General features: G+C 34.2%; 1 non-coding gene across 1 annotated transcript; it reads left to right on the top strand.

Annotated features, from left to right (window-relative positions):
- Window positions 1–15,043: 15,043 nt before the first annotated feature.
- On the top strand, window positions 15,044–15,150 carry LOC120252198. The gene has a single exon (XR_005533739.1). It is a non-coding gene; the product is annotated as a small nucleolar RNA R71 (small nucleolar RNA).
- The last annotated feature ends 362 nt before the right edge of the window (window positions 15,151–15,512 follow it).

Below are 15,512 nucleotides of genomic sequence, written 5' to 3'. Positions count from 1 at the left end.
AAAAAGGGATGGAACTAACAGGTAGACTAAGGTTTAGTTTTTAACAATAAGAAAATAATGCCCTATGACAATCCCTATGTGCTTTAGTGTATTGACTTGCTTCTAATGTCTATTAGGTACATTCTAAGGTTCTTGTGGGCAATCAAAAGCAATGTCACATCTAGAATTCTCAAGTATGCCAAGTTACTATTGTAACTATGGGTCTCATACATATTGAGTTTTCCAACTACACAAAATAATCACAACTAGGCAATCAAGACACGCCAAGTTTTACAAAGCAACTATATAATAAAACTCCATTCAAATTAAAAACAACAAATTCAAAGTATACTAAACAACATAGTTTAGCATCTCAGGGTACCATGGAACGGTTCGCCCCTCATGAATTCATAAAACATAGAGGAAGAAATAAATGCACTAAGGTGAGAAATCACGACTCTCCCCTTTTAGAAAATCCCTTCAGTTGTGCTTCAAAAGCATCATGGATGAGCTAACTCCACTTCTACAATGCCTCTAACTCAACCTTGATCTCCCTAGGTGGTGTGGTGAAGACTGATCATCATTCCTAATGATCACCGAAAGTTGGAGCAAAAAACCCTTAACTAGCCTCCGCTTCCAAAACCTAGATCTAGGCAATAAAAAGAACTTTTCTGGGTCAACATGTCCTAAGAAAGGGGGTGATTGCACCATGATTTCCTTTCATCTTTGAGGAGAATCAGCTAAGTGTCATCCAGAGAAAATCATGAGGAGAGCACTGTCATGCTCTAACCGTGTTCTGCTTGAGCACGGTTGTGAAAGGTACACGAGGACGGTGGTTCCCCTAAATAGCAAAGGAGCTTCAATTCAGAGATAATCATGGGGACATGACTCTCCTGCTTCCCCTATTTTTCAATCAAAATCCTAATCCTAATCTTATGTTTTCTTTTCAAAATGTCTCATATTTTTTGAAGAAAATGAGACATTTATAAAAGAAAACATTACTAATCCTATCTTTCAATCAAAGCTTAAATCCTATGTTTTCTTTTCGAAATGTCTCATGTGAATGTACTGCTATTTTTTTGAATAAAAAAATCATAATCGTATGTTTTTTCTTCTCGATTGCCTCTTATTTTTTTAATCAAAACACTAATCTTATTTTTTTCTTTTTGGAAATCTTCGCTATTTTTAAATCAAAACCCCTATTCCTTTTCTCTTCTTTTTGGAAATGCCACCTATTTTTTTAGTTTTTTTAATCAAAACCCTAATCCTATGTTATCTTATAGTAATGTCTCATATTTTGAATAAAAACTATAATCGTATGCTTTTTTTTAATGTCCCATATTTTTCAATCAACACCCTAATCCTACATTTTTTTTGGAATTTCTACTATTTTTTAATCAGAATCTTAATCGTATGTTTTTTTATAGTAATGACTTCTATTTTCATTCAAACCACTGATCCTATGTTTTCTTATAGTAATGATTCCTATTTTTAATCAAAGCTCTAATCCTCTATTTTCTTTTCACAATGACTACTACATTTGAATCAATAACCTACTCCATGTTTTCTATTAATAATGCCTCCTATTTTTGTGCCAAAATCCTAATCCTATCTTTTCTTTCCAGAATGCCTGCTATTTTTGAATCAAAACCCTAATCTTTTGTCTTTCTTTTTGGAATGTCTCCTATTTTTTATTGTCTAATATTTTTGAATCAAAACCCTAATCCTATATTTTCTTTTCAGAATGCTTGATATATTTGAATCAAAACAATATTCCTATGTTTTATATTCATAATGTCTCCTTTCTTTAAATCAAAAACCTAATTCTATGTGTTATTTTAGTAATGTCTCCTATTTTTGAATAAAAGTCCTAATCCTTATCCTATGTTTTATTTTTCCATAATATCTCCTATTCTTTAATCGAAACACTAACCCTCTGTTTTCTTTTAGTAATGTGTCCTATTTTTTAGTTTTGAATGAGAACCTCAATCCTTTGTTTTCTATTTAGAATTTCTCTTTATTTTTAATTGAAACAATAATCCAATCTTTTGTTTTTAGAATGTCTGCTAATTTTTAATCAAAACCCTAATCCGATATTTTCTTTTAGGAATGCCTCATATTTTCCTATCAAAATGCTAACCCTCTGTTTTGTTTCCTTAATGCCTCTTAGTTTTTTAATCAAAACCCTAATCCTATGTTTCCTTTTTACAATATCTCTTATCTTTCAATCAAATCCCTAATCCTTTGTTTTCTTTTCAGAATGTGTCATGTTTTTCAGATTTGAATCAAAACCCTAATTCTTTTTATCATTTCGGAATACCTTCTATTTTTTAATCAAACCCGTAATCCTATATTTTCTTTTTGGAATGTCTACTATTTTTGAATGAAAATAATAATCCTATGTTTTCTTAAAGCAGTTTCTCCTATTTTTCAATCAAAACCCTAATCATGTGTTTTCTTTTCTGAATGTCTACTATTTTTTAATCAAAATCCTAATTCTATGTTTTCATGTAGTAATGTCTACTATTTTTTCAATCAAAACTTTGATCTTAAGTTTTCTTTTCAGAATGTTAGATATTTTTGAATCACAAATATAATCTTATGTTATCTTTTCGAAATGTATCATATTTTTTAATTGAAACCCTTACCTGATGTTTTTTTGGAATGCCTCCTATTTTTATTCAAAACCCTTATCCTATATTTTCTTTTCCTAATGCCTTCTATTTTTGAATAAAAATCCTAACCCTATGTTTTCATTTTGGAATGTCTACTATTTTTGAATGAAAACAATAATCATATCTTTTGTTTTCATAATGTATCATATTTTTTAATCAACACCTTAATCCTAAGTTTTTTAATGCCTCCTTTTGTTTAATCAAAACCGTAATATTATGCTTTTTTTTGGGAATGTATGCCATAATCCTATGTTTTCTTATAGTAATGTCTCCTACTTTTCATTCAAAGCAATAATCCTATGTTTTCTTATAATAATGTCTCCTATTTTTCATTCAAAACAATAATCCTATGCTTTATTATAGTAACGTCTCATATTTTTCAATCAAAACCCTTATGTTATGTTTTTTGGAATGCCTACTATATTTGAAACAAAAACCTAAACCTATGTTTTCTTTCATCTTGAATGTCTCCTATTTTTCAATGAAAACCCTATTCCTATATTTTCTTTATGGATTGTCAACTATCTTTCAATCAAACACAAATCCTATTTTTTCTCTTATTAATATTTCCTATTCATCAGTTTTTATTAGAACCCTAACTTTTGTTTTCTTTTTGGAATGTCTCCTATTTTTAATAAAAATTTAAATTTTATTTTTTTTGGAATGTTTTCTTTTTTTGGATCAAAACACTAATCCTAATTTTTCTTTTCCGAATTTGTAGTATTTTTAGTTTTGAATCAAAAAAATAATCATTTGTTTTCTTTTTGGAATGCCCCATTTTTTTAATGAAAACCTTAATTTTGATATTTTCTTTTTCGAAAAAGTAAGATTAGGGATTTGATTCAAAACACTATGTTTGATAGGAGTTATTATAGTAAGAAAACATGGGATTAGTGTTTTGAATCAAAACCCTCATCCTATGTTTTCTTCTACTAATGTCTCCTATTTTTCAATCATAACATTAATCCTATGTTTTCTTTTCTGAATGCCTACTATATTTAAATCAAAATATTAATCCTATGTTTTGTTTTCATAATATCTCTTATTTTCTTCAATGAAAACCCTAATTCTGTGTTTACTTTTCGGAATGCCTAATATATTTGTATCAAAACTCTATTCTACATTTTGAATCAAAACCCTAAACCAATATTTTCTTTTCATAATGGCTCGTATTTTACAATAAAAGCCCTAATAATTTGTTTTCTTATAGGAATCTCTCCTATTTTTGAATCAAAATCCTAATCCTATATTTTCTTTTAAAAATGTGTCCTATTTTCTAGATTGAAATCAAAACCCTAATCCTCTGTTTTCTTTTCAGAATGTCTAATATTTTTTTAAATGAAAAACTTAATACTATGTTTTTCTTTTAAGAATGTCTGCTTATTTTTAATCAAAATCCTAATTTTATGTTTTCTTTTCATAATCTCACCTATTTTTAGGTTTTAAATCAAAGCGGCAATGCTATATCTTACTTTTAGAATGTCTCTCATTTTTTGATTTTTTAATTAAAATGCTAGTTCTATGTTTTCTTTTAGGAATGTGTGGTAATTCGACTTTTTTATATATATATATATATATATAGAAACAAAAATGATGTCAATCGGACACCAATTGAGTTGTTTAGAGCCATTTTTGTATAGGCTGAATGGTTATACCGGGGTCCATACGGGCTGGATACACCATGGTATGAAAATTCCAGAAACTTTCTACTAGGGTAGACGGGCCGTATGGGGGTCGATTCAGGGCATAAATTTAGGGTTTAAAAGCCCTTTTTCTCATCTTTTTCTCATTCTTTTTACACCTTTCCTTGAGACCTTTTCTCTTCCACTTTCCTCCTCCTCTAGAACCTTCATCCCTACTTCTCAAACCAATAATCCCTTGCCTTGAATCAAGATGAAACTTGAAGATCTCTTCTTCCACTCTTGAGAAATGCTTTTCCTTAGGGTTTTGAGAAGCTTTGAGGTAAGGATGTGTTTCATTTGATATTCTTCTTCTCCCTTTCTCTTGTTTGGATTTTCTTTGAAGTTATTGATGGATAATCATGGGTTTCATTTGGATTTAAAGAATAGAACAAGTTTGAAGTCGTATAACCTTGAATCCAATGAGATTTGAGAAGGATCTTTGATGTTCTAAATTAGGGTTACTGTAGCACCAAACCAAGTTTGGTTTCTTTTGCTTTTCATGTTAGTTTTGAGGGTTCTGAGAATCATTTTTGTTAGGTCGTATTGCTTGACTATTTAACAAACCCTAGGAGAACTCATTTTCTCATTTTGAGCATTGTTCTTCATTTCAATTGATCAAGTCATTGATGAGGTTTCATACCTTGTTTTGGTTGTTGAAATGCTTCTAGGAGGTGAGACTTCAATCAAGGGGAAAGAGCCGGTGGAGAAGTAACACCGGAGGTTTTTAGCTCGCCAAGTTTGTGAGTGGGATTTATTAAATTATGGATTATAAATCATGCATGTTTTCAAATGTGAAAGTTGCTTTGCCCTTCAATGATAATTTATTATTGCTAATACTCTTGAAATGTTTTTTATGTCATATAGAAACTTGATGATTTATTATTTAACTTATTTCAAGAATATTTTCAAAGTATAAGTTACTTGTGATGGTAAACCCAATGTTTTGTATCATATGTTTCGAGGCATATGACCAATTGACTCAGTCCTCAGAAATTATGGTTGAGATTTTGAATGACATATTTAGAATCTTTTCTATAATATTGTTTATGTTTAAAAACTTAGTTTTGAAATGCATCTTCAAGGAATTATTGAAATTGATGTCTTCTTATATGAAAAGATTTGTTTCACGATTAACATAACATTTATTTGATTTGATATGTGCAAATTACTCACTCATGGAGTGAGGATGATTTATGTGAAAAGTTGTCAACACTTCTAAAGTTTCTCGAATTGTTTTCTATGGTATCTGAAAATAATATTTGGGATTATGACTGAGTCCATTAAAAGATACTATTCAAGAATGTCTTATTGTCTTTAAAAATATCATTATTGTGTCTTAAAGGTTCTAAAATGTATGTTTTCTTGAAACTTGTGAGTCTTGTTATGATATTAAATGAGTTTATGCAAACCATTTCTGCAACACATTTTGTGTTGTTGTTGAAGTTATTCTTAAAATGTGTATTCAATTATTATTTTCCAAAACAATGCTTATTCGATGAAAAAATGTCCAAATGTGTTGTTTTGGATAGTTTACTCACTCTTGGAGTGGAAATTTATATGATAAAATTTGTGATAATCTGAAGAGATTCATGCTATATTTGAAGTATCTTTTCAAAGAATACTCTTGCGTGGTGTTCTTGATAGAGATGGTTTCATTGAAATTGTTATAAGAAAGTAATCCATTCTTGAATCGGCATTTGTGTATACTTGTGATCTCTCAGTGAGATTTATGCTTTCCTATTGATGTATTTACTTAGTCTACGGGCTGGATATGGTTATTTGTTGATGGTGACATAGGGGGGATCCCCAATACTTACAGCAGTAAGGGAGTGGATTGTTTCCACGGGCCGACATGTTTAGAGGTGGCATGGAAAACGTCAAACCGGTTATGCCATTTCAGGTGGGAGCGTCGAGCCCTGACTTGGATATAGATGGGTTATTCGGAGTCACCACATGAACTTCCTAGCGGTCAACACCAAGATACGCGCATCTTGGTGGCTCCCGACCTAACCAAGGCCACGGTTAGTAATGGAGGGTTTTCGAGGCTATTTGTGATACTATCAACTTATGACTTATTTATTTACTTATTTATTTTATAAACTTTTCTAATTGTTGAGTTATTGAAGGAAAAGGTATGATTCTTGGATTTTAAACTTGTTTTAGGTTCTTTGATGATTGAAAAGGTTGTTGATTTGCATTTCTTGATGAAAAGCTCAAATTCATATTTTTATACTTGATTTCTACAATTTTTTGTCAATGTTGAATATTAAAGCACGCTATTGTTTTGGATTTTCTATTTGTTCATGAATGAGATATTGTTTCCTATTTAGTCCCTCACTTGATAATCTAATTTTAAGGCTATTTACTAAGATCTGGTCATCGGTTGAGATTCCTTAAATATCTATTTTATCGAGTTATTGGAAGGAACGGATGTTTTTGCAATTATAATTGGTTTTAAATTGTTTATGAATTAAAATGGTTATTTATAGTGTATATCATTTGCGCATGCTTGAAATCTTGTTTTGTGCTCGTTACTTATACTATCTTAATTGTGGTCGCACTTTTGAATCCTTTAACATGTTACAACTATTAGACCTTGTATTATGCAAATACCTGGATTTGAAATTGTTGAAAGAAAATCATTTCTTATTTTTTTTTTGCTATTCATTTTCCGCAAACATTATTTTGAGATGTTTGGAAAGTGACTCCTATTTAAGTTAAAATTGGACTTTGATAAATTGTTATTGTAAAAGACTTTTACTGGTTTACTATGTTCTTTGTGGATTTAATGTTACTATGCGGTTGCTAAGTTCTTTATTTTGGGTGTTGGTAAACTATTAAAACTGTTTATTGTAAAATTGGTTATATTTTTTTACACATGTATGTTTTATAGTTCCATGCGATTCCCCTCACTGAGTAACCAAGTTACTCGGCCCCTCTTTCTTCTCCCTAGGTGTTAGTTCAGTGAAGCCATGTGGACGTGAAGTGCTTGGCAAGAGGTTATTGCATTGCATTTATTTCTTTTGGTTTGTGTATGTATATTCCTATACTTCGCATGTAGGGTGTGGGATCCCTGAGGTTACGGTGTCGACCGACTTATATGAATCTCCTTCTTAATTATTCATGTATGTTGCTATTGTCTGGTGTTGTCTGAGAAACCATACCCATATTTTGGGACGATTTGATGATTATGTATTTTAGGGTATAGCTTTGTATTTTTGGGAGGTAATTTTAAATGTTTGCTTGACTTCAAAATGTCCTGATGGAGTCTTTGCCATTGTTGTTATTGTTGTGTTGTTTTTATAATGTTTGCTTATAATTCATACCTTGTGTTACATTGATGATCTTCTATAATAAGGTTATTGTATATGTTGATTATTGAATTATTCTGTGTTGTTATAGTGGTTATGTTCAAGGAACATGTTAGTCTTACAGCGATCTGGGGTTGAGGCAGGTGTTTGACATCCCCTAAGTTGTCATGGCGGTATGTCATGTATGGGACCCACGGGATAGGACGTGATAGAATGTCTCCTATTTTTTTAATGAAAACCCTAATCCAATGTATTCTATTTGTAATGTCTCATATTTTTGAATCAAAGCTCTAATCTTATGTTTTCTTTTGTGAATGTCTCCTATTTTTTAGATTCGAATCAAAACCCTTATTGTATGTTTCTTCACGAAATATCTCATATTTTTCAATTAAAACTCTAATCCTATTTTTGTTTGGGAATGTCCAATTTTTTCAGTCATAACCCTAATCATATGTTTTGATTAAAAAATAGGATTTGGTACTGTTTCCTTATTTTTAATCAAAACCATAATTCTATATTTTCTTTTTGTAATATCTCCTATCTTTCAATCAAAACCAAAATCCTATTTTTCTTTCCTTAATGTCTACTATTTTTGAATCAAAACTGTAATACTATGTTTTGTTTTGCGAATGTCTTATATTTTTCTAACAAAACCAAAGTCCTATAGTAATGTCTCCTAATTTTCGATCTAAACAATAATCCTATATTTTCCTTTTGGAATGCCTAAATGTCTCCTATCTTTCAATCAAAAGTCGAATCCTATGTTTTCTTTTCTTAATGGTTCATATTTTTAAATCGAAACCGTAATCCCTATGTTTTTGAAATGTCTTATATTTTTGGGGTTTTGAATCAAAATCCTAGGCCTATCTTTTTTCTTTTTGGAATGTTTGTTATTTTGCAATCAAAACCCGAATCGTATGTTTTCTTTTGTTAATGTCTCTTAATTGTCCCTTTTTAATTAAAACCTAATCTTATATTTTCTATTGGGAATGTTTGCCATTTTTTTTAATCAAAACTCTAATTCTATATTGTTTTTTTGGGAATGTTTACTATTTTTGAATCAAAACAATAATCGTATGTTTTCTATTCATAATGTCTCATATGTTTTAATCAAAACTCTAATACTAAATTTTTTTTTGTGATGCTTCCTATTTTTTAATCAAAGCCACAATCCTATGCATTCATTTGGGAAGGATTGTCATTTTTTAATCAGAACAACAATCGTATTTGTTCTTCTAGAAATATCTCATATTTTTAATCAAAAATACTAATCCTATGTTTTTTTCTTATAGTAATGCCTCCTATTTTTTTGAATCAAAAGCCCTAATCCCTATGTGTTCTTATAGTATTGTCTCATATTTTTTAATGAAAACCCTAATCTTATGTTTTCTTTTTTTGGAATGCCTATTATTTTTTTAATCTAAACCCTAATCCAATGTTTTTCTTTTTTTGGAATGTCTCATATCTTTCAATCAAAAAGCCTAATCCTATGTTTTTCTTTTTCGAATATGTCCGATTTTTCAGTTTTGAATCAAAATACTAATCCTTTATTTTTTTAGGAATATCTCCTATTTTTTAATCAAAACCCTAATCGTTTCTTCTATTTTCAAAATATCTATTATTTTAGAATCAAAAGCCTAATACTATGTTTTCTTACATTAATGGCTCCTATTTTTTTCAATGAAAACCATAATCCTATGTTTTCTTTTTCGAAATGTCTCATATTTTTTTCTATCAAAACCCTAATACTATATTTTTCTTTTTCGAATGTCTACTATTTTTTTGAATCAAAAACCCTAAACATATGTTTTTAATATAGTAATCTGAACTGTTTTTTTCAATCAAAACTCTAATCTTATATTTTTCTTTTTGCGAATGTCTACTATTTTCGAATCAAACCAATAATCGTATGTTTTCTTTTTCGTAATGTCTCATATTTTTTTCAATCAAAAAGCTAAATCTAAGTTTTTTTCTTAGGATGCTTCCTATATTTTTAATCAAAACCGTAATCCTATACTTTCTTTTTTTAGAATGCTTCCTATTTTGGATCAAAGCCATAATCTTGTGTTTTCTTTTGAGAATGGTTGTTTTTTTATGAAAACAATGGCAACATCTTTTCTTTTCATAATGTCTTATATTTTTTAATCAAAACACTAATCTTATGATTTTTTAAGGTATGCTCGTATTTTTAATTAAAACAATAATCTTATGTTTTCTTTTGTGAATGTCTGCTCAAAATAATAATCCTATGTTTTCTTTATGAAATATCCTATATTTTTCAAACAAAACCCTATTCCTATTTTTTTAATTTCAGAATGTCTACTACTTTTTGATTCAAAAACCTTAATCCTATGTTTTCTTATAGTAATCTCTCCTATTATAATTCAAAACACTAATCCTTTGATTTTTATAGTATCCTATTTTTTTCAATCAAAACCCATAATCTTATGTTTTCTTTTTTTGAAATACAAACTACATTTGAATAAAAAGACTAATCCTATATTTTTATATATGGAATGTCTTTTATCTTTCAATCAAAATCCTAACCCTATGTTTTCTTTTAGCAATGCCTTCTATCTTTCAATCAAAATGCTAACCCTATGTTTCCCTTTTTCTTAGTGTCTCCTATTTATCAATTTTTGAATCAAAAACCCTAACCTCTGATTCATTTTGGAATGTCTCCTATTTTTCCAATCAAAAAGCCAAATCCTTTTCTTTTCTTTTTTTGGAATATCTCGTTGTTTTTTTGAATCAAAACCCTAATCCGAGTGTTTTCTTTTTAAGAATGTGTCCTACTTTTCCGTTTTGAATCACAACCCTAATTGTTTGTTTTGTTTTTTTGAATGTCTCACTTTTTTAAATCAAAACCCTAATCCTCTGTTTTCTTCTCGGAAATATAATATTAGGGTTTTGATTCAAAATCCTATTTTTGATAGGATACAATAGTATAAGAAAACATATTATTATGGTTTTAAATCAATACCTATTATATGTTTTCTTATAGTAATGTCTCCTATTCTTCAATCAAATGAAATGTAAAAGGTAAATAAATGAAAATGAAATCAAGTGTCGGTGCCGCGCTCTGGCTCCTCTACTGGATAGTCGAACGGCGCTGGTGGATCCGGTGAAGATGATGCATGAGGTACCTGATAGGTGCAGGGTCACAGCACAAATGGTGAGGCAACGCCTCTCTGGAGGATCTGCTGTAGAACGTTGAAACGCGTAATGAACTTTGTGAACTGTGTGGCCTGCATTGCATGAACCACTTCTATCTCTGCTCATGCCTTAGCAATGTTGGTCCATATCACCCCCACAGCACTCTCAAGACTCTCAAAATGATCATGGGCTCGAGATGGTGAAAACCTGCGTACTGGGGGTGGGTCCTCTGCCGCAGGAGGTGCATCGGTCTCCATTGTTATCGGCTGATGCTCAGAAGTAGGCTGAGAAGCCCCGGCATCATCTCTGGGGTAGGAATAATCAGAGCATATACTCCTGACTGAACTCTTTGTACCATCCCCATCAACCTCAGTGTCTCCATGCCCAAGGGAGCAGGTATAGTCACCTTGTCGGCTCCTCTGATCGCATAAAGTTAAACCATACCGATGACTAGTCTTGTGATATAAGGGCCCGAGAAAATCACTCCAAGTCTGGCATACTATCCCTGATGTCGAATATACTCTGCCAGGATATGCCCTAAATGTATCGGTCTGCACCTTACCATAGAGTACAAATATAAAAGCTCATGTCGACTAAGCGCACTAGTACTATCGCCTCTCCCGCTCACTGACCTGCTCAAAACACCGTGAATGTATCTGTAACTCGGGCGGGAGAGGCAAGTGGCATTCTAAACCCCAGGCTCATACTGCCCCTGTCCATATAATACTATGTTCGCACGCCACGGAGTCAAACTCCCATTATAATCTGTGGGCAGTTGCTATAGTCCTCTGTCTCTGTATAAGCCACATCATATAACTTCATCAAGATCGCAAACTGAGTCATACTCAAGCTATAATGCTGTCCGAGGCTCTAAACTGAATGGCACTAATGCCGTCAAAACTGGAGTACGAGCGATCAAACTCGAATGAGGCTAGCACCTTAAGTGTCAGTGAACGGATGGCAGGATCTCTGATCGATAGTACATGGTCCCAGCTGCTAACCGCAAGCATGTCTACAATCTCGTCTGCCATACCCTCGGCCGACTGAATCTCCCTGAGTGTGCTCACATCGGGAAATATGGTCTGACCAAATTTGAGACTAGTCAGCTACTCAAACCTCGCCTGATGCAAGGGAATGGTAACACTGATGCTCTCGAGCTCGAGGGATGGCTTACACGACCATTTATCAGCTTGCTTCTTTGACCGAGGTGCCATAACTTGCAAAATTTGAAAGAAACTCGATCAAACAAGTTAATTGAGTAATGCTGCAGAAATCTGCACGGTCGTCTGGAATTTCCGCACCCTCGTGTGGATCCACGAGGCGTGAACAAACGCACGGCCGCGCCACAAAAATCAAACAATACAGTTTTAACTTCTTTTTGACTTAACTCCAAACATGTATAATCATTCTAATTGCATAAACGAAGCATGATTGCCCGGTTTCATCGATTAAAATCAATAATTGATGAAGTAAAACAAGGATAAGGGTTTATCGACGAGTTAAGATGAAAAACTTTTAATTGGCCGGAACACCAAGTAAAAATCCCTGCAAATTGGCAATACGAAGTCGAGAGAAAGTGTGAGTGTGCTTACAAATGAATGGGAAGTGTGAAAATGGGAAGAAACGATGATCATTTTAAAAGGACTTGCGCCTCTTGCCGTTCTGTACATCCGCACGGGCGTGCGAAAATTACCCACGCCCGTGTGCCTCCACAGGAGAGCTTCACAGGGGCAGATGCACGCCCCTGTGCGCTCTCGGGAAAACCCTCATTGCCTCTGAATGCATCCGCACGGGCGTGCGGAAAATACCCACGCCCGTGCGCCTGACCCATAGTGGTAGCCGCACGCCCCTTTGACTTCTCTGTCCAACCGAAAAGAATCGCTAAGTGTTACCCACGGGCGTGGACCATCACAAGGTCGCTCACAAAGGTGTGTCTATGCCCCTGTGCCATCTCCGGATGAGCTCTGCACGGGCGTGTGTTTTCTCTGTACACTTAGAAAACTTTACAGACTCCGCAGAAAATTTCTGAACATAACTATACACTCATAGCTTGCTTTACAAGGCAACTTTAACCAGAGAAAACATGAAAAATAAGCTCAAATGACCTAAACTTTCACAAATCCACATAAAAACACAAGTTGACATTAAAAACTCACAAGAAAGCACAGCAAAAACAACTAAAAATTAAGACACCAACACTCCACATTTATTCACACAAAAACTAAACTACTAACTAAGAAAACAGTAAACACTTGGGTTGCGTCCCAACAAGTGCTTGTTTTACATCACTTAGCTTGACGTACCTTGTCTTACCTCATGGAGGTTCATAGATGAAGGTTGCCCTCTTACCCATAGCTTGAAAGCATGATGAACATAGTCTCTTAGAGGTAGAGGGGGAGTTGTTGGGCTTGGGACCACCTAGCAATGGTACATCTAATTTTTTCAGTTAATGCACATCTCCAACAGCCTTGGAGCATTTCCAGTGGCGTCTCCTCACCCTCTTCATCTTCCTAAGCACCTTCATTAGAATCCCCGGAGTAGACGGTACTTCTTCTGTTGAGCCAAGCATCATTACTTCTTTATTATCTTCCTTTTGGTCAAACAAACCCTCGTAGAGGTCTGAATTGGACATTTCCTGTATATATTCATCAACAATCTCATTAGTAGTGTCTAGAAAATACAAAGTATCATCGAAATCAAAAGAATGCCGCATGGCTTTAGCAATACGGTATGTAAGCTTGTCATCTCCAACTCTCAAAGTTAGCTCCCCACCACCTATGTCAATCAATACCTTGGAAGTCCGCAAGAATGGCCTCCAAAGTATCAAGGGTAAATCCGCATCCTCATTGATGTCTAGCACCACAAAATCTACAGGAAATATGTACTTGTTCACCTTGACAAACACATCTTCGATGATACCCCTTGGATGTCTCACCGTTCGGTCTGCCAATTTCAAAGTTATCCGAGTAGGCCTAGGCTCACCCAAGTCTAGCTTCTGAAAGAAGGTGTATGGCATTACGTTGATATTGGCCCCTGAGTCCGCCAATGCCATTTCTTTACCTAAACCGCCAATTTTGCACGGAATGATGAAGCTTCCCGGGTCTTTCCTCTTGTTTGGCATGTTCTTTTGCAAAATTGTCAAGCAAGAAGCATCTAAGATCACTGAAGCACTCTCCTCTAACTTTCTCTTGTTAGTCAACAAGTCCTTCAAGAATTTTGCATACTTAGGCATTTGAGACAATACCCCAACAAAAGGAATGTTGATGTGGAGTTGCTTGAACAAACTCAGAATTTCTTCTACTGTTCATCCACTTAGTCATTCTTCAACCTAGAGGGATAAGGGATTCTTGGCTTGAAAGGTGGGGGTGCCACTTCCTTTTCTTTGCTTGCTTCCTCTTCAACCTCTATAACCTCCGGTACGTGTTCATTGGGCTTCTTACTCGAAAACCTACCATCAACCTCACCACCACTTCTCAAAGTGATCGCCTTTACATGCTATCTAGGATTGGTCTCAGTATTGCATGGCAAGCTTCCTTGTGATCTCTCAGATAGAGACTTCGCAATTTGCCCCACTTGATTATCAAGGTTGTGAAAAGAAGCGGTGTGGTTGCGAAGTGTAGTCTCAACTAATTTAAACCTTGTATTCGATGATTGCACAAATCTAGTCAAGGCCTTCTCCAAATTGGTCATTTGGGTCTCCAATCCGGAAACTCGGTTCTCCATGTTTGGGGCTTGTTTTTGTTAGAAACCCAGTGGTTCCATGGTTTTTTGTGGAACTTGGTTACTCCATGAGAAATTGGGATGATTCTTCTAACCCGGATTGTAGGTGTTGCTATATGGATTCCCTTGATTCCTCATCGCATTACCCACAAAATCAACATTTTCAATCGAAGATGAATCACCATTAAAGATCGGGCAATTGGAGGGAGCATGTCCTCCACTACACCCGGGACAAGTAGTCACGGTCGCCACTATATTCGAAGTTAGAACATCTAACTTCTTACTCAATGATTCCACTTGAGCCGCCAATGAAGTTAATGCATCTATCTCATGAAGACCGGCCAACTTCTTCTTCTCCCTAGCATTCCATTGGTAGTTATATAACCCCATTTCTTCAATTAGTTGATGGGCCTAACCGGGGGTCTTGCTACCTAAGGTACTTCCTACTAACACATCTAAGAGTTGCCTTGTGCTCAGATTTAACCTGTTGTAAAAGGTATGAACAATCATCCACTCTAGGAATCCGCGTTGTGGCCACTTTCTCATGAGCTCCTTGAACCTTTCCCACGTCTCAAATAGAGACTCCAATCCTGACTGTACAAAGGATGAGATCTCATTCTTAAGCTTTGCATATTTTCCGGGAGGGAAATAACGTGCAAGAAAAGCTTCTACCATCTCCTCCCATGTGGTAATTGATGCTCTAGGTAATGAGCGTAGCCACTGCTTTGCTTTCCCCTTTAAGAAAAATGGGAAGGCTCTCAACTTGATGCATCATCCGTCACCCCATTTATTTTGAGCATATCACACACCTTGAGAAAGTTCTCTATATGACTGTTTGGATCCTCATCGGCCAAACCATTGAACTATGAGGATTGCTGCAACATGTGGATGAATGTTGGCTTCAGCTTGAAGTTCTGAGCTGTAATCGGTGAAGGCACAATACTCGATAGTGTCCCACACACTGATGGTCTGGCATAATCGGATAATGT

This window comes from Dioscorea cayenensis, chromosome 20, assembly GCF_009730915.1.
Source record: "Dioscorea cayenensis subsp. rotundata cultivar TDr96_F1 chromosome 20, TDr96_F1_v2_PseudoChromosome.rev07_lg8_w22 25.fasta, whole genome shotgun sequence".
NCBI lineage: Eukaryota > Viridiplantae > Streptophyta > Magnoliopsida > Dioscoreales > Dioscoreaceae > Dioscorea > Dioscorea cayenensis.
This window is presented reverse-complemented; position numbering and strand designations above follow the sequence as displayed.